This window comes from Bufo bufo, chromosome 10 (genome assembly GCF_905171765.1).
Source record: "Bufo bufo chromosome 10, aBufBuf1.1, whole genome shotgun sequence".
Taxonomy (NCBI): Eukaryota; Metazoa; Chordata; class Amphibia; order Anura; family Bufonidae; genus Bufo; species Bufo bufo.
The window spans coordinates 84,271,424-84,294,591 of NC_053398.1; the positions used below are offsets into that span (position 1 = coordinate 84,271,424).

The 23,168-nt window shown below is 44.7% G+C and overlaps 1 protein-coding gene across 5 annotated transcripts in view; it reads right to left on the bottom strand.

Annotated features, from left to right (window-relative positions):
- The window catches only part of RIPOR1 (RHO family interacting cell polarization regulator 1), a 381,181-nt gene that overhangs the window by 249,219 nt on the left and 108,794 nt on the right, over positions 1 to 23,168 (bottom strand). The window lies entirely within an intron of this gene.

Here is a 23,168-nt window from a genome sequence, read left to right on the forward strand (position 1 = left end):
ATCCAACTCGTCATTTCTTCAAATTGGCAAATCTGATTGACTTTAGCCTTCCATTCTTGTATTGAGGGAGTACTAGTATTCTTCCAATGGAGAGGTATAATGGCTTTAGCAGCCGATATGAAATGGGTTACTAAGTTGTGCTTAGATAGCCGATAAAGATCAGTTGGTAGTGAAAAGAACACTATTTCTGAGAGCAGCGCGATCTGTGTTCCCCATACGTTATCGGAATATCGGCAAAATAGATGCCGATAACGGTCGAAATCCTGAATATCGGCCGATAATATCGGTAAAACCGATAATCGGTCGATCCCTAATAGACACCTTCAATGAATGGTTGCCATCTATTTGCAGGATCAAGTTCTTCCAGGAATCTTGTATTTTGATGCAATTTGAAAGTAAATGTAAATCATCAACCCCAATCCAGACACATTTTTGACATTTGAATTCCTTATGCTGATAATATCTCAATCATTTTTTTCTCGGAGTAGTATAAACGGTAAATCAAAAAAAATTGTGTTACTCTATGGGATGGATTCCTAGAGACTCTTCTAATCGCCTGCAGTACACAAATCCAATTCTCCTCCTGCAAGGTCTGTCTCCGCCTACACGTCGTAGTTTTATTCCGGCCGCCTCTCAGCATGTTTGCCGTGCTGCCGCCGGAACTCCGGCCCGCCCCCATTTTAGACAATGGGGCCGAAGCGATAATCCGGGGGCACGCGTTCACTAGCGGCAGCACGGCTCCGACAGGCTGTTCACCCGCCGGAACAGCCTGCCGGAGTTTCTTGCTGCTAGTGTCTACTCATGCACCAGATTTATCATCCAGCCTAATGCCTCATTAACACGTCAGGCCTAGTTCACACAGTCAGTGTTCGGTCAGTTATTTCCATCAGTGATTGTGAGCCAAAACCAGGTGCGGCTCTAAACACAGAACAGGAGCAGATCTTTCCTTTGTACCTTGTGTTTGTGGAGGCTCCACTCCTGGTTTTGGCTCACAATCACTGTCCAAAACACTGACGGGTGAATGAGGCTTCAGCCGTTGTGATAAAAATAGTGCATGGTAGACAGCCTATTTAAAGGGAATTTGTCATCAGAAAATGGCCTATTGTTTAAATCACATATTTATGTCAAGCATTTTTGGTGGTATTATTTTTAACTTTCCATGTCAGTATCTATATTTAAACAAAACCCATAAAATCTTGCAGCTTCCACCCAGGGCACTAAGCCTAATTAATAGGCGCCACCTCTTGGTCTGTACAGATCACTTTATCTGCTTATCATTACAGGCAGGATTAGAATGACAGATATCACCTTTGGGTACAGATAGGCCCCTTTCACACGAGCGAGTTTTCCACGCGAGTACAATGCGCGAGGTGAACGCATTGCAGCCGCACTGAATCCGGACCCATTTATTTCTATGGGGCTGTGCACATGAGCTTTGATTTTCACGCATCACTTGTGCGTTGCGTGAAAATCGCAGCATGTTCTATATTGTACGTTTTTTCACACAACGCAGGCAGAAGTGAATGGGGCTGCGTGAAAATCGCAAGCAAGTGCGGATGCGGTGCAATTTTGACGCATGGTTGCTAGGTGACAATCGGGATGGGGACCCGATCTTTATTATTTCCCTGGTGATTGACCATGTGATGAGAGCAGTGACGTCACCAAAAGGTCCTTTTCCTCCCAGGTCCTCAAAGAAGAAGAAAGAAGACAAGCCAGGCTGTGCGAACAAGTGGTTGTGGAGAGTTTAATTTTTATTTTTTTAACCCCTCCATCCCAAATTTACTTAGCATTCTGTATTAAGAATGCTATTATTTTCCCTTATAACCATGTTATAAGGGAAAATAATAAGATCCACACAACACCTAACCAAAACCCAAACATGCAGATTTTTCCCCGGCGCGTGCAAAACGCATTAAAACGCTTTGCACTCACGCGCATTTTCCCGTGACGCAACTGCATCCTATCCGGCCCTCAAACCCGACGCCCGTGTGAAAGAGGCCATAGGGCTGCAGCAATCGATTATTTTAGTAATCAAGTATTCTACCGATTAACCGAGTAGTCTAGAAAAAACTAATGCCATCAGTTCCCCCTCCAGTGCTACCAGCTCCACCCAGTGCCCTCACTCTCTCTCCTAGCCATCAGTGCCCAGCCGCAGCACCACTGAACTAAAATACTTACCTTTCCTGTAGAGGCACTGACGAAACTCCAGAGATATTCCATCCTCTTCATCACGCCCTGCACTGGGACCTGATGTCACAGTGTCCTGACTAGGGTTTTTTCGGATGCTTTTAGCCCGGTATCGATACGATACCAGGATTTGTCTTTTATCGATACTAGGCTGTGTGCCATGTTCCCTCAGCAGCACAGGGTAGAAAGAAGCAGTCTCTTCCTCCCCCCTGTGCTGCTGCTGCCACCAATGAGAGGAGAGAGGGAAGGGGGAGGGGCTGTGGCCACTGCGCCACCAATGATTACTAACGTTTAATACATTACAAATGCAGCCGGTGGCAGAAACACATTGCCGCCACCCTACCTCTGACAGGGAGCTGCGATCCGCGGCAATTAACTGCCGCCGATCGCAGGCTGCATTTGTATATTAAACGTTAGTTATCATTGGTGGTGCAGTGTGCCCTCCCCCTCCACAGTATTAAAAACCTTGGTGGTGCAGTGCGCCCTCCCCAGTATTAAAATCATTGGTGGCAGTGGCCACAGAGTCCCCTCACCTCCTCTCATTGGTGGCAGTAGCAGTTTCTGATCGGAGACCCAGCAGTGTAATCCTGGGGCTCTGATCACGGCTGCCAGGACGCTACTGAAGCCCTGGCTGCCATGGTAATCTCCCTGCTGTCATGAGCACAAAGTCCAGGGCAGCAGGGAGAGCGAGATCCTATTCACAGAGCTCTATTAGGATGAATAGACAAGGGATTAAAAGATCCCAGGTTCTAGCCCCTAAGGGGGGGGGAATAGTTATTAAATAAACTAAAAAAAATAAATAAAAAAAATATCAAAATATTAACTATAAATCACTCCCTTTCCCAATTTTACATATAAAAAATAAATATTACATATCGCCATATCCAAAACTATTAAAATATTAAAAAATATCTCCTATACGGTGAACGCCGTAAAATAAAAAGAACTGCGCGATTCGCCATTTTTATTTAGTCACCTTGCCCCCCCCCCCCCCCCCCAAAAAAAAATAGGAAAAATAGGACTATTCGATTATGGGCCGGATGTTCCATAAAATGCGTAATGCACATGGCTTTTGTTGGCGTTCATTTTTTTCACGTGGTATTAAGTATCGCAATACTTTTTTATGATATCAAAACCGAATCAAAATTTTGGTATCGAAACAACCCTAGTCCTGACGATGTGTGTACGTCGGGATCCAGTGCAGCACTGTGCATGACCACGGAGCGGGAGTAATAGCAAGCTCTTCACTCACACTCTGTGGTCACATGGCACCAACGAATAATCGATGCAAAAAATTAGCATCAAGGTTTTTTTTTGTGTCGAGTTTATTGATTAATTTGAGTAATCGTTTCAGCCCTAGTTACAGATAACACAGAATCCTCCATTCACAATGCAAGATTGTCAAAGCTTATCTACTCCCTCCTGATCTCTGCCCGTCACGTTGTCTCATTTGCAGCGGCAGTGCAGTATAATTACAACTTGTATGAACGCTGCTGCTTCTTAACGCTCCTAATTGGCAGGGGTTCACGGAGCCTGGCCACCCGCCAATCTGATACTGATGACCTATTATCGGGATAGGTCATCAGTAGTAAACCAGTGCATGTCATTAGACACTTCTCTATCCAAGCCACCATCTTATCCAGATCCATGTATAGCATTTAAAGGGGTTGTCCCATTACAAATACATGTTCCCTATCCACAGGTAGAAGTCTTGGTCTCATTCCCCTTTACATCCCCACCCATCCCTTGGTTGAACTAGATGGAATTATGCAACTATGTAAGCGTCTGATAGACTGTAGTCAAATGCTGGGGCTCCCACCGTTCACAAGAACATGCACCTCCATCTGTATGGAGCTGGGGTCATACATATGGTACAAGCACTCAACTATCACCGGTGTCCTAGTGAAAGGAGCTCCGTTCACCGTTTCCGCCACCACCGGCTGCTGAAAACAGTTGATTGGGAAGGTGAAAGGAGTCATACTGATGACCTATCCAGAGTATATCCAATATCTAAAGACAGGAAAACCCCATTAACATTCATCCTCTCAAACCTCCAGTGCATTTTATATACAACACAAAATTACAGGATTTCAGCATTTATCTAGAAAACCGTCTCTAATAACGGACTGGAATCTGACTATGTGATGTGCAACTGGTGTGAACAAGGTCCTAACAATCATTTCACGAAGCCTCTCATCTTAGTACTGTCCATTATGGTGGTAAAGAACGTAGGTCTGTGTGCACAAAGCCACTCTTTTACTGCACCATATCACAGCTGGAGCAATGTTTTATGCCTGATCACCCGATAAAGTAGATAAAAGGTTCAATAGGCCTCTTATTTGGTCATGCACGTCTTTTCAGAGTTCAAGATGCCAACATGCGTCTCTGGAAATCCTATATAGATGTAATATACCGGTCACAATAGTGGATCCAGTCAGTATCTCAGGCATCGGAAGACGACAAAGGGGGCAAAACCATGGGTCAGGTTTTTTGATCAATGCTCACGTTATGTGTATACCGGTTTCAAATTTTAACTGTGAGTATAGAGAATAAAATGCTCTGGTTTTAAACTATCCTTTTGGTCTGCACTATACGTCTTCTCTCCTAAGCCTTTAGGCTAGTTTCACACCGGCAGCTGGGTGATCCGGACAGAAGTTCTGGCACAAAATGCCGGGACTCGGCCAGATAAAAACCATTGCATGCAGCGTTTTTTGTTTGGATGACTCTTGGGATATTTGCCAGGTAGCAGCCGGATCTTTGCCGGACGCCATTATAAACAATAGGGTCCGGCAGACAGGCAGCACTAGCCGGCAATGCCAAATCCAGAGGACACTAGCAGGCTGCTGGAGCCTCTGCTGCAGATGTGAAACTCGCCTTATAGTAGAAAGACTGACTGGAGATCCACTATTGTGACCGGTATATTACATCTATATGGCATTAAACCGCTGCTGTGAATCGGCAGATAGCTAGCAGAGGACACCGCTGCTATTACATGCCGAGGGAGGAGTGATCGCTGTGCCATCACTCACCCCCATACAGGACAGTGGTGTGCCGGCAGCAGATCTCTATTAGACTGAGTATGCTGAAAGATCTGGACTGCCCGATGAACAAGCATTTTTGACTGCAATTGCGTTCAGATGTTCAGTTTTTTCCGCGCGAGTGCAATGCGTTTTGCACACGCGTGAGAAAAAACTGAATGTGGTACCCAGACCCGAACCTGAACTTCTAGACTGAAGTTCAGGTTTGGGTTAGGTGTTCTATTCATTTTATTATTTTCCCTTATAACATGGTTATAAAGGAAAATAATAGCATTCTTAATGCAGAATGCTTACTAAAATGTTGCTTGAGGGGTTAAAAAAAAAAATAATAATTTAACTCACCTCATCCTGTTTGCGCAGCAGTCATGGTCTTCTTTCTTCTTCTTTCAGGACCTGCAAAAGGACCTTTGATAACTTAATCGCGCTCACCAGGTGGTGAGCAGCACGGCGACGTCAGCGCAGGTCCTGCTGAATGAAGATAGAAATCTTCTATCTTCATTCAGCAGGACCTGCGCCGACGTCATCACGCTTCCCACCTGGTGAACGCGATTACGTCAAAAGGTCCTTTTGCAGGTCCTGAAAGACGAAGAAAGAAGAAGACCATGACGGCTGCGCAAACAGGATGAGGCGAGTTAATTTTATTTATTTTTTTAACCCCTCGAGCAACATTTTAGTAAGCATTCTGTATTAAGAATGCTATTATTTTCCTTTATAACCATGTTATAAAGGAAAATAATACAGTAAATTTTATCAATTGTCTTATCAATTGACTAACATCATCTCCTACCAACCATGCGTGAAAATTGCATTCCATCCGCACTTGTTGCAGATGCAATGAGATTTTCACGCATCCCTATTCATTTCTATGGGGCCTGCGTTGCGTGAAAAACACTGAATATAAAACATGCTGCGATTTTCATACAACGCACAAGTGATGCGTGAAAAATCACCGCTCATCTGAACAGCCCCATTGAAGTTAATGGTTCCGGATTCAGTGCGGGTGCAATGCGTTCACTAACGCATTGCACCCGTGCGGTTATAAGGGAAAATAATAGCATTCGTAATACAGAATGCTTACAAAAATGTGGATTGAGGGGTTAAAAAATAAATAAAAAAATGAACTCCCCTTATCCAATTGATCGCGCAGCTGGCATAGTCTTCTTGCTTCTTTCAGGACCCATCTTCATTCAGCATGACCTGCGCTGACGTCATCACGCTCACCACGTGGTGAGCGTGATGACGTCAAAGGTCCGTTTGCAGGTCCTGAAAGAAGAAGCAAGAAGACTATGACTGCTGCGCTTTCAATTGGATAAGGCGAGTTAATTTTTTTAAAATTTTTAACCCCTCATGCAACATTTTAGTAAGAATTCTGTATTAAGAATGCTATTATTTTCCTTTATAACCATGTTATAAGGGAAAATAATAAAATGACTAGAACACCTAACCCAAACCCGAACTTCAATGAAGAAGTCCGGGTTCGGGTCTGGGCACCACATAGTTTTTTCTCACGTGCAAAACGCATTGCACTCGTGCAGAAAAAAAACTTAACATCGGAACGCAATCGCAGTCAAAACTGACTGAAATTGCGTGCTTACTCGCGTGCTTTTCCCGCAATGCACACGCGACACACCCGGAGCAAATCCGGGACGCCCGTGTGAAAGAGGCCTTAGGGTTGTATTAGATGTTGTGAGAATCGCAAGAAAAATCGTAATATTGTTCGCAAGTGTGTGTGTGATAGTTTCCAGTAATTGTGAAATCGTCTGATTCTCGCTGATCGTGAACTTTCAGCATGTTTAATCATTCATTTTCATCGAGCGCTCATCACCTACTCGTTAGAAGATCAGACTGTAGGTGTGGTGTTTTAGGTGTACCCACAGGTATGTTTATTATCTACAGCTTTCCATTATCAACATCTTGATATAATTCAAAATGTGAGAAGGAAGACGACACTCTTGGGAGGTGGTACAGTAGGTGGTCTAAAATGTCTAAACACCAATTTGATGACAACATGCACCTTTGTTGCACCTACCATTTCCCCTAACGTCCACCTCCATGAGCTATATTCTTTGTTTTAGTGAGTGTATAACCATAACATTTCCGATCTCTACAGTGTCCATAGCTCTGTATAATGTCGCTAACCATCTGATCATCAATCGTCATCTGTACAAAATCTACTTGTCTAATACAGCACTTCCTTTGAGACAGATTTTTACTTCAGAACTGTGGTGCAATTTTGGTGTAAAAAAGGTGCATCTTAGACCTTGCCCTATTTTAGGTGAAGCTCTACCCCCTTGATAGCAGGCCGGAAAAATGCACCTAATTGTGCCACTTTTTAGACAGATTTTTGGCATGGACACATTATTAAATTCAGGTCAATATGTGAATAAGCCTCAACGCTACTGTTAGAGTTTCTGTAGTAATCATAACCTTATGGGGTCATTTATCAAACTGGTGCAAAGCAGAACTGGCTTAGTTGCCCATAGCAACCAATCAGATTCCACCCTTCATTTTTGACAACTCCTTTGTAAAATGAAAGGTGGAATCTGATTGGTTGCCATGGGCAACTAAGCCAGTTCTACTTTACACCAGTTTGATAAATGACCCCATTAAAGTAAAATTCAAGAGATTTCCATTCCTTTAGGGCTTGTCCACGCAAACGTGTGCTGCCCGTTGCCGTATTGTGGACCGCATTTGCGGATCCCCAATACACGGGCACCGTTCCGTGTGCATTCCGCATCACGGATGCGGACCAATTCACTTCAATGGGTCTGCAAATCTGGACGTAAGCACTACAGAGTTCTTTCTGGAGTTCCATTCGGTACATCCGCACCGCAAAAAGATAGAACATGCGCTCTCTTTTTGTGGAACAGTGGAATCGTGGAGCCATTCAAGTGATTTGCGGTCCACAGCATGGGCTTCACACGGTCCTGCGAACCAGCCCATCTAGAGGATAAAAGTAGGTACTACTGTTTACGATTACTGTGATATCCCAGCCATGACTGGAGCCAACATTACAGGTGACCAATCCATTCCAATGGACGTTTAGGCAGTTGCCATCCATAGACAAAAGAATGTTTCGTTCAATGACAGCAAATAGATCATAAAAGCAGTAATACATTGAAACACGACCGTGCACTATATTTACAAGGTTCAATTAAAATAAAATCTACTTTATTTACATACAAGAGGAAAACCAGGCGTGCAGAAGACTTACTAGAACAGTACAATTGCCCGTGTGCCCTGCAGCCACCCCCTGAAGACACAAACAAGAACTGAATGCAGAGTCAGGACAGGAAAAGGAAAAGGCTGGGCGAGTACTACAAAGAATACACGGAAACTGCTGTTTTCCCACTGGAGCATCTTAAATAATAATCTGACTGTGTGACAGATAAAGTACAATTCCCATAAAACGGATATTAAAATATTAGCCTGGAACAGAAGGTACATTCCATGACAGTTTGGAATGAACTGGTAAAATTCTTCTAGGGCCTCTTCATATCTTGTGATCACATTGCGTTTTCACAGTGATTTTGAAAACGTGGCATGAAAAACATGACGGCAGCATCTTAATAACTAATGTACATGCATACAGTACAAAGGGCCCCGCAGAATGGAGGGCACTACTGGGGGCAATATTTACACTGGAGGGGAGTACTGGTGGGGTTTTATATAAGGGGCACTGTGCGGGTGCCTTGTATATACTAGGGCCACTACTGTGTCCTTCCTCCATACCTTGTACATTGGGCCCTCTCTCCTTCTGTACCAGTTTGTAACTTGTCTTGTTCATGCTTATTGCAATTGTCTGCATTATGCATGTATACTAGGGTTACCACCTTTCCCAACAAAAAATACCGGGCAAGTTTAGTTGTGGGTGCATGGCTTAACACAGGGTGTGAAGTCGCTGTCATACTGTGGCTCCCCAGGAATATTAAATCCCCCATTAGCACCCCCAGTAATAGTAATACACCCAGTAATAGTAATGCCCCCATTAGTGTGCCCCAGTAAGAGTAATAGCCCTATTAGTGCACCCCAGAATGAATAATACCCCTATTAGTGCCCCCCAGTAAGAATAATGCCACCCATTAAGAATAATGCCCCCATTAGTGACCCCCGGTTAGAGTAATGTGGCCCTCATCCACTGGGAACAGTCACTCGGGGCTGGCACACTGACTGTAGAGTGTTGTGCGAGTCCAGCAGCTTTCCTGGGCCCGGGGGAGGTGTCGTGATAGGAAAGGAGAGCAGCAGAAGAGCCGGGGATGGGAGGAGCGCAGGCCCGCGGCTCGTCTCATTGTTATCCAGCCCGATCTGGGAGCGAGAGCAGCTCAGTCGTGGCGCGGCCGCCATGCTGTGGGGAGAGGGTTTGCTGCTCTCCTTCAGCAGCTTCTTCGTGCTCCTGACCACCCACAGCCCCCAGCTCTCCGGCTTCCAATCCATCCTGACCGGCGGCCTTGTCCTCTTCAGGTTCGAGCCGGTCCCGGAGTACCGGCCGCTTACTCACCGCCAGCTGTCAGACAGTCTGTGTGACGAGCAAATCAGACAGTCTGCACTGCAGTTGGAAATGAATCCTGTGTCCGGGTCTGAGAAAGGCTTGTACCCGGACACAGGATTACAAACTCTGACTGTCCGGGTAAATCCCGTACGGGTGGCAACCCTAATGTATACCCCTTTTCATATGTATAGCGCCATGAAAAGGGGGCCATTATTTATGTTGGGGGCACTGAGGGGGAGTATAACATCGGCATAGCTACCATGGAAAAAAGGGAAGCGGCTTCTATGGGGCCCAAACTCAATAAGGGGCCCAGGACGACGACGACAAATGGATTAATTTACTGGGCCCAGGGAGTGGCGAGTATAATGCTCCTAGCATTGGTATTACTCACTGCATCCTTGTCTTCTTCACTGGGCGCCTGCACTGCACAAAGTCCTGGCAGCCCACAGCTTCAACACAGAATGTAGTGTGCGTAGGAGACGCTGTGCAACATCAGGTCACAGTGTGTGCGTGCTCAGACACAATGCTGCACAAACACCTTCGGAGGAGAAGAGAGGTGAGCATTTTTTTTCTTTTTAAGTCCGGTCTGAGGTCTATATTAAGGGGAGCGAAAGGAGCCCAGATCAAACATTTGCTGTAGGCCCAGTCAGTTCTACTTGTGCCACTTTTGTATAATATATACTGAGGGCACTGCAGGGGTTGGCATGTTCCAAAACAAATAAACATCTTCTTTTCACAGCCATTTTAACAGTCTTGAAAAACAGATGCAAAACAGCCATTAAGAACAGACAAATGGCCAGAAAAAAGGGACAGTGTGTCCGTTTTTAATGGCCATTTTTTTTATATTCTGACCAATATTTGAAACTAGAGGAATTTATGATTTTTACTGACATTTAAAATAAAAAATAACCACCAACAAAATTCTTTAAGAACACAATTTAAATAACACCGCGCAACAATGATTGTGCTACTGAGAGAAGAACATGTGATTCATACAAAAATGAGCGCGCTGGTTCCCAATATAGGTGCGGGTCCCACCCGCACCTATAAGACAATGTGGGCATATTCTAGCAATACGCCCCCATTGTCTGTGATGAGACAACCCCTTTAAAGAAGAAAAAAATATATATTCTTTGACCTGCTAGAAGGGTACATGATCTAATCTGTGCGAATGTAATCTTCTTACCAGTGTCATTCCCTCCCTTCTGCTTCTCACCTGTGTCATGTGACCAGCAACCAGACTCTCCAAATTACACAGCGTCTTCTGTGTGGACAGGAAGTCAGTTTCTCTATGTATTCCTATGGGAGCCTCCCTCTCAGTCTCAGGAATGACTAGAGACGTAACTGACTTCCTGTCCCGTGTCCGCTGGAGTTGGTCACATGACATCACTTTCTAGCAGGTCAGAGAACAAACATTTTAGCGGGGGTTCTACTTTAAAACTCTATTACACCTGCAGATTACACAGGCGATTGTCTGAAAGGAGGAGACCGCTGGTATTACATGCAGCGATCTCCTCTACAGTATGGGGACAAGCAATCGTTAATGAGAACTGATTTCCCATCAGCAGTAGCACACCCAGCTTATCACTATTTTTGACAAATAGGAGCCTTATGGGCATCAATTATCGGGAACGAACATTACTATGAACGCTCATTCCCAATAATAATCCTGTGTAAATGTGCTGCCATTAAGTTAATTATGTGCAACCCAAAATAGAGCCATTCAAAACGACATCTTGTCAGACAAAAAACAAGCCCTCATCATGGCCACATCGATGGGAAAATAAAGCTATAGGGGGTATAGATGTCTGTCTTAAAAGGATAACTGTCATATTTTCACTCCAAATTCCATTTTCATATTTGCTGCTGTGGTGATCATCCAGAATCACTAATTGGTGTTCACATACCACTTGTTTAATAAGATTCCGTCCATAGCAACTGCTCCTCACAAGACTTCTTTCTGACTATCTTCTCAAGATGGCCGCCGATGCCCTTACCCTGAGACCTCCCTCCCTAACTACCCAGAATTCATTCGGCTCATCTCAGGAACGCGCAGCCTCACCCCAACCAATCGGCTTTCTCTAGACTTAAACACGCCCTCTTCCTCCTGAGTAGTTGATTGTGAATATTCAAATTGCAAATTCGGGAATATCGGCACTATCCCAGTCCGACGGGAGCGCGCACGCAGCGTCCGGGACTGCCCACTACTACGTCCTACGTCTTCTGTATATAGGAGATGGGGGACAGACACCTAGCAATGCTGTTTTAGCCGCACCACTGAAATGCCTGGGGGAGGAAAGAACATGCTGCAATTACTAGGCAATTCAATACCTATACAAAAGTTGTCTAGGGAACTAAAGGTGTACTTCAGCTACTTTCACATTCGCGTTTGGTGTGGATCCGTCATGGATCTGCACAAAAGCATCCGTTCAGATAATACAACCGCATGCATCGCTTCAGAACGGGTCTGTTTGTATTATCTTTAACATAGCCAAAACGGATCCGTCTTGAACACCGTTGAAAGTCAATGGGGGACGGATCCGTTATCTATTGTGCCAGTGAAAACGGATCCGTCCCCATTAGCGTCCATTTTGCTCAGTTTCGCCAGACAGACACCAAAATGTTGCAAAGCGTTTTGGTGTCCGCATCCAGAGCAGAATGAGGACTGAACTGATGCAAGCTGAGGCATTCTGAGTGAATCCTTTTCCATTCAGAATGCATTAAGGGCAAAATTGATCCGTTTTGGACCGCTTGCGAGATCCCTGAACGGATCTCACAAACGGAAACCAAAACGCCAAATGTGAAAGTAGCCTAAGTGTGAGAAAGAAAGAAAGAAAGAAAAAGAAAGAAAGAAAAAGAAAGAAAGAAAGAAAGAAAAAGAAAGAAAGAAAAAGAAAGAAAGAAAGAAAAAGAAAGAAAGAAAAAGAAAGAAAGAAAGAAAAAGAAAGAAAGAAAGAAAAAGAAAGAAAGAAAGAAAAAGAAAGAAAGAAAGAAAAAGAAAGAAAGAAAGAAAAAGAAAGAAAGAAAGAAAAAGAAAGAAAGAAAGAAAAAGAAAGAAAGAAAGAAGAAGAAAGAAAAAGAAAGAAAGAAAGAAAGAAAGAAAAAGAAAGAAAGAAAGAAAGAAAGAAAGAAAGAAAGAAAGAAAGAAAAAGAAAGAAAGAAGAAAGAAAGAAAAAGAAAGAAAGAAAGAAAGAAAGAAAGAAAGAAAGAAAGAAAGAAAGAAAGAAAGAAAGAAAAAGAAAGAGAAAAAGAAAAAGAAAAAGAAAAAACTTTCACACTAGCGGCAGGGGACTTTGGCAGTACTTTTAATCCGGCTTCCTCTCGGCATGTGCTGCCGTCGGAGATCCGCCCCGCCCCCATTATAGTCAATGGGGACGGAGCTGCAGTCCGGGGGCACACGTGAACTAGCGGCAGGACAGATCCGACAGGCTGCTCACCCGCTGGAACAGCCAGCCTAATAAAGCCCCTGCACTGGCTGTGGAACACCGAAATAATGAAAAGGCGCAGACCTCTCCATAAGGCTACTTTCACATCTGCGCTATTGAGATCTGTCATAGGATCTCAATAGCGGGAGGAAAACGCTTCCATTTTGTCCCCATACATTGAATGAAACAGAGTGCACCAGAATGCGTTCCATTCCATTTGGTTGCGTCCCCATCGCGGACAGAATAATGCCCGAGATGTGATGTGGAGCAAGAAAGATTCGTCATGACACACAATGTAAGTCAATGATGGTGGATACGTTTTCTCGGACACAAAAGAAAAAAGGGATCTGTCCCCATTGACTTACAATGGTGCTCATGACGGATCCTTCAGATCATTCAGAACGGATGCAGACGGTTGTATTTATCATGATCCATGATGGATGCAGCAAAAACGCTGCTGTGAAAGTAGTGTAACTTTGCACATCCAGTGCCCGTTGTAAATGTAAGACAGCTTTCGAGTTGGCTTACATTTAGACCATTTTCTACGCCCGTCCCCTTCACCACCCCCACTTTTAGACCTGAACATCCAAGAACAACATTACGGATCAGTATAGAATTTCAATGAGGATTTCCTTCAGAACCATCTTCTAGCGGTTTATTAATATTTCACAGACCTACAGTCCCTGAACCTCGGTGTACATTGCTCAGTTTCCTGTGGTCCTCTCCACAGTGTTTAATCTGCTTCCGGCATCTGTTTAATACTGGGAATTTGTACAGACCACTCCCTTGAGAAAGTACACATTGCCCCAGCACAACGCAATGAGATGGCAGGGGACTTGCTTTCCCAACTATTGGTACATGTATAATAATAGTATATAGAGAGATGGGAAAGGTCCTAGGAGAGAGTTAGCAAAACTACTGCAAAGGAGCAGTTGCCATTAGCAACCAGTCAGATTATCTCTGGCAACTGCCCCGTTTTTCCATAATCACAAGTTTCAAAGTGACGCGGTGCATTAACTTAAAGGGGTATTCTGGTAGGTACACAGAATAGGTGATAACTATCACATTGTTGGGGGTCCTACCAAAGTGGCTGCTCCGGTCATTTTAGGGGTACAGCAAGGAGCCTGCAGGGTGTACAGGGCCCTGTTCTCATGAACGGTGGCAGTCCCAGCAGTAGGACCCCCTCTGATCTGATAGTTCTCCCCTATACTGTGGATGGGGATAACTTGCACTCCTGGAAAACCCATTTTATTACCCTTCCTTTCTTTAAAGGGGTATTCCAGTAGGTACAGTACTGATGACCTATCATTAGGTCATCAATATCTGATCAGTGGGGGTCCGATCCCCAGGAACAATTATATCCACGGCACGGTCCGATCCCCAACATCCCGGCCAATCTCCTGCTTGAAGAGGACCTAGAGTTCCTGTGAGCGCTTCATCCTCCTGACAGCATCCCAAGCACAGCACCACACAATGTATAGTGGTTGTGCTTGGTATTGCAGCCCAGGCGCAGCACAAAGGCCATGTGACCAATGAACATGATGTCACTGGCCTAGGAAAAGGCCACAGAGCTCACATGGCCTCTTCAAGCAGCTGATTGTCAGGGATGTGGGAGCCAGACCCCCACCGATCAGAAATTAATGACCTATCCTGAAGATAGGTCATCAGTATTTAACTCCAGGAAAACCCCTACAAGCAAATTCATGTAGTACTCCGGATTTGACCACATTTACAGAACCCCCCAACCCGCCCATTGCAAGCATGATTATTATTTTTTATTATTATTATTATAAAAAAAAATTAAAAAAAGGGAATCCTAAATGAAATCCGCAGTATAAATGCTGCAGATTTGAAATCCGCAATACTGCAGCTTTTTTTATGCAGCATGTGGATGAGAATTCTTAAATTCTCATCCACTTTGCTGGTACTGCCCAATACTGCAGATTTGCCACACAAAAATCTACAATGGCAAATCTGCAGCTAATCAGTCACGTGTGAACCCAGCATAAGGGTTCATTCACACGTCCGTGGTGTATTGCGGATCCGCAATACACCGGGCTGCACATGGCCGGCACTAAATAGAGAAGTCCTATACTTGTCCGCAGCTGCGGAAAGGAATAGGACATGCTCTATTTTCTTACGGAGCTGCGGACCGGAAATGCGGATGCGGAGCACATAGTGTGCTCTCCGCATCCATTCCGTCCCCATAGAGAATGAATGGGTCCGCACCCTTTCCGCACAATTACAAAACGGATGGGGACCACACTTGCGGACATGTGAATGGAGCCTTAAGGGGATATTCACACGACAGATTTGACACTGAAAAAAATTTGACTCGTTTTTTAACCAATGTGTGTTCATTGCAATACAAAGCTGCATTTTCAGTTTAAGGTTCTTGGCCCCCGGAAAACGCACACAAAAAAAAACGCATGGACGGAGCTGTCTTTTTATGCTTCTCATTCAATGATTCAGTGTGGATTCTGCCCCAAGATAGGGAAACAAAACAAGTGCTGCTTCCCATTAAAATGAGTGAACGGACCTCAGACTGACCTCGCTCCTGTATAACTAGCCTAAGCTTCTCCTTAGGTCCTTGAAGATGATGCCCCACCACAGCACTGTACAGTCCTTCTGACCGTATTAAAACCCTCTAGGCATTTTCTAGCTTTACTTCCAGGACCCCCATACAAATCTTGTATCCCCCTGAGCATCTTCCCAGCGACTTGCAGCATGACACTGACAGCTCAGCAGTGGGGTCTGAGAGATGACGGGGGAGGGGAGCTTGTATACAGACCCTGTCCTGGTCAGCATGAAGGACCTGGATACTTGTAGGAAGTATAAGTGCCTGTGTGTGTGTAACCTCTTCTTGACCCTTGGAGCTATGTAGTTCCTGTAAATTGATTAAAGGATTTTTCCGGGAGTTTAAAGGAGTTTTTCCCGAGACTTTAACGGATGACCTATCCTCTTGATAGGTCATCAGTATCAGATTGGTGGGGTCTGACGCTCAGGATCCCCGCCAATCAGCTGATTGAGAAGGCAACGGTGCTCCAGTGCGCGCAGAGGCTTCTCACAGCTTACCCTAGGCCAGTGACATCACGATCATCGAATGGGGCCAAGTTGCAATACCAAGTATAGCCACTATACAATGTACAGCGCTGTGCTTGGTAAGCTGCAAGAAGGCCACAGTCCTCACAGGAGCGCCAGTGCCTTCTCAAACAGCGACTGGCGGGGGTCACGAGTGTCAGGCACCACCAATCTGATACTGACCTATCAAGAGGACCCTTTTATTCACAATTTACAGATCTGATACTGATGACTTATTCAGGAGGATAGCAAATCAGGTTGTTAAATTTAAAAAAAAAAAAAAAAAAAAAAAAAGGAAACACACACACACACACACCCCAGCAGTCAGGTATTTAAAAATGTAAACATTTGGGCCTCGTGGAGCAGCCGCATGCGGATCGCGACCCCATTCACTTGAATAGGGTCCGCGATCCGCCCTTTCCGCAAAAAGATAGACTTTGTCCTATCTTTTTGCGAAACAGAAGCGCGGAAAGGAACCCCACGAAAGCACTCCATAGTGCTTCCTTAGGGTTCCGTTCCGTGCTTCCGTTCCGCATCTCCGGATTTGCGGACCCATTCAAGTGAACGGGTCCACATTCGTGTTGCGGAATACACACTGCCGGTGTCTCGTGTATTGCGGACCCGCCGTATGCGGGATGGAATACGGCCACGGGGGACACACAGCCGTGTGCAAGAGACCTTAACCTACACACTTAACCCCTCAGATGCCATGGTCAAATGTGACCACGGCATCTGGGAGGTCAAAAACCGTGAGAGCCTCCTTAGGAACATAGTATAATTTTCATAGACTCCAATGCTAATGCATTGAGGTCTATAAGAAAAGCAATCTAATGATTGCTTCTTATAGTTCCGTATGAGAACTATAAAAGGAAAAAAATAAATAAAAAAATTATATGTATTAAAATAAAATATTAAAATTGTAAATCACCCCCTTTAATCCAAAAAAAATATATACATATAACAATGAAACAAACATAATGGGCATTGCCATATGCAAAAACTTCCACACTATTAAAATATAAAAATATTTATCGAATACAGCAAGCGGCGAAATGGAAATAAAAGTCAAAATGGCAGATCTGCATTTTTTTTTTTTGTCACTTCACCTCCCACAATATTTTTTTATAAGTGATCAAAAAAGTCACACACCCCAAAATGGTATCAACAAAAAGTACAGATCGCCCTCACAAAGCTCCGTATACATAAAAATAACGTTATGAGGTTCAGATGGTGATACAAGGAAAAAAAATAGTTTTATCCCAAAAAAAATGTTCCCGTATTTAACCCCTTCCCGACCTATGACGTACTACTACATCATGGGAACCACCGAGTTCCTGCAATTTGACGTAATAGTACGTCATAGTGATCGCGCGGACACCTGCTGTATCCGCTGGCATCGCTGTAAAAGCCGCTGACCGCGACATAGAAGGGGTTTGTGACGGGTGGGTGATCACATCGAGTCCCCGCGCTGCTGTGGCAGGGACCCGATGTGACACAAGGCAGCCCAATGCCTTGCACGGCATCGGGAACTGACATCTACGGGTGCCGAGGAGCTCCAGCCTCAGGCTGGTTCTCCTAGGCAACCTGTTTGTGTACTAATCACTGTAGTACACAAACAGGCAATGCATTACATTACAGGTGTATTGTAATGCATTGCAGAGGGCATCAGACCCCCAAAAGTGAATGTCATAAATAAAGTAAAGAAAAAAAAAGTTTTTAATAAAATTAATAAAGTCAAAAAAGAAAAAAAAACGCCCCTTTCCCCTTATTTTATAATAAGAGACCGTAAAAACAAAAACAAAACCCACACATATTGGGTATCGCCGCGTCCGTAATAACCGGCTCTATAAATATATCACATGATCCACCCTGTCCAATAAACACCATAAAAAAATAAAAATCGGTGTAAAAAAAAAAAAAAAAGACATTTTTGTCACATATCACAAAAATTGCAACAGCAAGTGATCAAAAAGGCGTATGCCCCCCAAAAAAGTACCAATCAGACTGTCACCTCATCCTGCAAAAAATGAGACCCTACCCAAAAAAGCTTTTTTTTTTGTTCATGATAATGCAAACGGATCCGTTTAGTCCTTAAAAAGTGGGTTTTGGAAATTTTCCGAAAAATTTCAAGATTTGCTTCCAAACTTAGCCTTCTAACGTCCCCAAAAAATTTAATGTAATTTTCAAAATGATCCAAACATGAAGTAGACATATGGGGAATGTAAAGTAATTACTATTTTTGGAGGTATTACTATGTATTATAAAAGTAGAAATTTGAAAATTTGCTAATTTTTTAAAATTTTGGGTAAATTTGGTATTATTTTCATGAATAAAAATGTATTTATTTTTTTTACTCATTTTTACCACTGTCATGAAGTACAATATGTGATGAGAAAACAATCTCAGAATGGCCTGGATAAGTAAAAGCGTTTTAAAGTTATCACCACATAAAGTGACACATGTCAAATTTGCAAAAAATGGCCTGGACAGGAAGGTGAAAACAGGCCCGGGGTTGAAGGGGTTAACCACCTCCGGACCGCCTAACGCAGGATCGCGTTCCGGAGGTGGCAGCGCTGCGCAGAGTCACGCATATACGCGTCATCTCGCCAGACGCGAGATTTCGCTCAAAGCCGGCCCGCGCATGCGCATCGCGGGCCGGCAAAATTAAAAGAAGTATTTCGTCACCAGCCTGCCAGCAACGATCATTGGCTGGCAGGCTGGCGATTTTCAAAAAATCCAATCCAAAGTCATATAACAGATCATATTAGTAAATATGATCTGTTATATGGCTTGTCTGCTCCTGTGCTGGTCCTTTTCGTCGGTTGGATCCAGCACAGGAGCAGACTGAACTGTGAGTACACCAAACACTACACCTTAGCCCCAGATCACCCAACTGCACCCCAATTAACCCTTTGATCACCCCTTTGATCGCCCCTGTCAATCACTAGTGAAAGGAAAAAAAGTGATCAGTGTAAACTGTCACTTTTTTTTTTTCACTGGTATTGGTTGTTAGCTTTTAGGGATAGTTTAGGCCCCTTGGTTAGGTAGTTAGCGTCAGTTAGCGCCCACCCCACCGCAGTCACTTTTATTCGCTGTTCAGCGTATCGCTAATCAGCATTTGTACTTTTATAGTATCTGTAAGTGATCAAAACTGATCACGGTCAGATCTATAATAGTATTAATGTCACCTTAGCTCGCCCTCCACCCAAAACGCAGTGTTTGCCCGATCAGGCCTGATCGGTCGCCCACACGTGCGTTCACCCACGCCCGCCCCACCGCAGTGACAAAAAATATATATTTTTTGATCACTGCACATTCATTTTACACGCACTGCGGCGATAAAAAAATCAGTTTTGATATTTTTTATCAACCGCAGCAGCCTCCGGTACTTCGCTAGCCTCCCCTTTGTAAGACAGGTTTGCTTCTTTTCTTGGGTAGTCTCAGGGAATACCCCTAAATTTAGTAGTCCAAAATGTCAAACAGGGGGTATTCTTCTGAAGAGGCCTACAGGATTCTGACCCAGTCGGATGAGGAGTGGGAACCCTCATCTGACGAATCTAGCGGGTCAGAATATGAACCTGTGGAAAGCAGTGGCTCTCTGACCCAAAGTTCGGACGAGGAGGTGGAGGTCCCTGGCAGCACCAGGCGTACCCTGCCCCATGTCGCTAGACCACAGGTTACGCAGGATCCGCTTCAAGAGCAGCAGAGTGGGGCTGTCGCTGCCGGATCACGTGGTGAGGCATACACCAGCAGCGCAGCCCTTCCTGGACCTAGTACCAGCACTGCCGTACAACCTGGTGAAGTAGCGAGCACCAGAAGGGCAGTTGAAGCTGGTACGGTGGCACGTGCAATAGTTACCCCGTCGCAGCCACCGCACAGACAGGCCCGTAGAGCCCCTAGAGTCCCTGAGGTGCTGGCAAATCCTGATTGGCAGTCACCAACTTCAGCCGCACCAGTAGTTCCCCCTTTCACCGCCCAGTCTGGAGTTCGGGTTGAGACGGCTCAAATCGGTTCGGCCCTGGGATTTTTTGAGCTGTTCTTGACTGCGGAGCTCTTGGACTTAGTCGTGGCAGAGACCAACCAGTATGCCACACAATTTATAACCGCAAACCCGGGAAGCTATTATGCCCAGCCTTTCCGGTGGAAACCAGTCCAAGTTTCCGAACTTAAAATTTTTTTGGGCCTTCTCCTCAACATGGGCCTGACAAAAAAGCATGAATTGCGGTCATATTGGTCAACGCACCCAATTCATCACATGCCCATGTTCTCTGCTGCTATGTCCAGGACACGAATTGAGACCATCCTCCGTTTTCTGCATTTTAGCGACAACACCACCTCCCGTCCCAGAGGCCACCCTGCTTTTGACCGGCTCCACAAAATTCGGCCCCTCATAGACCATTTCAACCTGAAATTTGCAGATTTGTATACCCCTGAGCAAAACATCTGCGTAGACGAGTCCCTAATACATTTTACCGGGCGCCTTGGCTTCAAACAATACATCCCAAGCAAGCGTGCCCGGTATGGGGTCAAATTGTATAAGCTCTGTGAAAGGGCCACAGGCTATACCCACAAATTTCGGATCTATGAGGGAAAAGATCAGACCCTGGAGCCGGCCGGTTGCCCTGACTACCTGGGGAGCAGTGGGAAGACAGTCTGGGACTTGGTGTCACCCTTATTCGGCAAGGGGTACCATCTTTATGTGGACAATTTCTACACAAGTGTGGCCCTCTTTAGGCATTTGTTTCTAGAACGGATTTGCGCCTGTGGCACCGCGCGAACTTGTCGCGTGGGCTTCCCCCAACGGCTTGTAACCACCCGTCTTGCAAGGGGGCAGAGGGCTGCCTTGTGTAACGAAGAACTGCTCGCGGTGAAATGGAGAGACAAGCGTGACGTTTACATGCTCTCCTCCATTCACGCAGACACGACAATCCAAATTGAGCGAGCAACCCGTGTCATTGAAAAGCCCCTCTGTGTCCACGACTATAATGCGCTCATAGGAGGGGTGGACTTCATTGACCAGATGTTGTCTCCGTATTTAGTTTCCCGCAGAACCAGACGCTGGTATAAGAAGGTGTCTGTATATTTGATTCAATTGGCGCTGTACAATAGTTTTGTTCTCTACAGTAAGGCTGGGAGAACAGGATCCTTCCTCAAATTCCAGGAAGAGATCATCGAGAACCTCCTTTACCCAGGAGGTTCCGTGGCCCCAACCACCAGTGTAGTTAGCCGTCTACACGAGCGACATTTCCCCAGTGTCGTTCCTGGTACCTCAACCCAACCGTCACCCCGAAAAAGATGTCGTGTCTGTAGCAGGAGTGGAATAAGGCGTGACACCCGCTATTTCTGTCCTGACTGTGCTGACCACCCTGCCCTAGGCTTTGGAGAGTGTTTCCGGAAGTACCACACACAGGTACACCTAGCATAGGGATCACATCTCACCAGGACAGGCACACAGGGCTATTAGGGCCCTTTCTCTCACAGCTGCTGCAAACCTCTCCTTTCACCTGGGATAAAGTGCATAACGTACTTCGCCACATCTTTGGGCGATTTGCGCTTTGCACATTGTCCCATGGGGAAGGAGAGGTTTGTTCTATAAAGGTAAAAAAAAACAAAAAACAAAAAAAACACCAGTAAGCAAAAAGGTTAATGTTTAGTTCAAAAAGTTAAAGTTAATATGTTCTCTTCCAAAGTTAATAAAATTATTGTGTTGCGGCCTGGTTTTTTCTTTTTTTTACCTTCCAGGTGGACCAACCGATCGACTAGCTGCAGCACTGATGTGCATTCGGACAGAAGCATTGCGCTGCTGTCAGATTACACGCAAGTCGGTGTATGCGGCGCTGCAAGACGAGATTTCTCCTCTGCAGTAAAAGATACGTTTGCCGAGGCATATGAGCTGAGGAGGTGGCGGTGTTCCTATGCTTTGGCAAACACTTTGTATATATAAAAAAAAAAAAATCCTGGCAAGGATTTATTCATCCACATCGATTGATGTGAATGGAGAAATCTGGTTTGCCAGGGCATACGAGCTGAAGTGGGTATGGATGTTGGGCGGAGCTCCTATGTCCTGGCAGACGCCTTTCCCCTCCTTTTTCTTTTTTTGGCAGAGATTTTTTTTTTTTTTTCATACAAAGTCTCATATTCCACTAACTTGTGACAAAAAATAAAAACTTCCATGAACTCACTATGCCCATCAGCGAATACCTTGGGGTCTCTTCTTTCCAAAATGGGGTCACTTGTGGGGTAGTTATACTGCCCTGGCATTCTAGGGGCCCAAATGTGTGGTAAGGAGTTTGAAATCAAATTCTGTAAAAACTGACCAGTGAAATCCGAAAGGTGCTCTTTGGAATATGTGCCCCTTTGCCCACCTAGGCTGCAAAAAAGTGTCACACATCTGGTATCTCCGTACTCAGGAGAAGTTGAGGAATGTGTTTTGGGGTGTCTTTTTACATATACCAATGCTGGGTGAGAGAAATAACTTGGCAAAAGACAACTTTTCCCATTTTTTTATACAAAGTTGGCATTTGACCAAGATATTTATCTCACCCAGCATGGGTATATGTAAAAAGACACCCCAAAACACATTCCTCAACTTCTCCTGAATACAGAGATACCAGATGTGTGACACTTTTTTGCAGCCTAGGTGGGCAAAGGGGCCCATTTTCCAAAGAGCACCTTTCGGATTTCACTCGTCATTTTTTTACAGAATTTGATTTCAAACTCCTTACCACACATTTGGGCCCCTAGAATGCCAGGGCAGTATAACTACCCCACAAGTGACCCCATTTTGGAAAGAAGAGACCCAAGGTATTCGCTGATGGGCATAGTGAGTTCATAGAACTTTTTATTTTTTGTCACAAGTTAGTGGAATATGAGACTTTGTAAGAAAAAAAAAAAATATCATTTTCCGCTAACTTGTGACAAAAAATAAAAAGTTCTATGAACTCACTA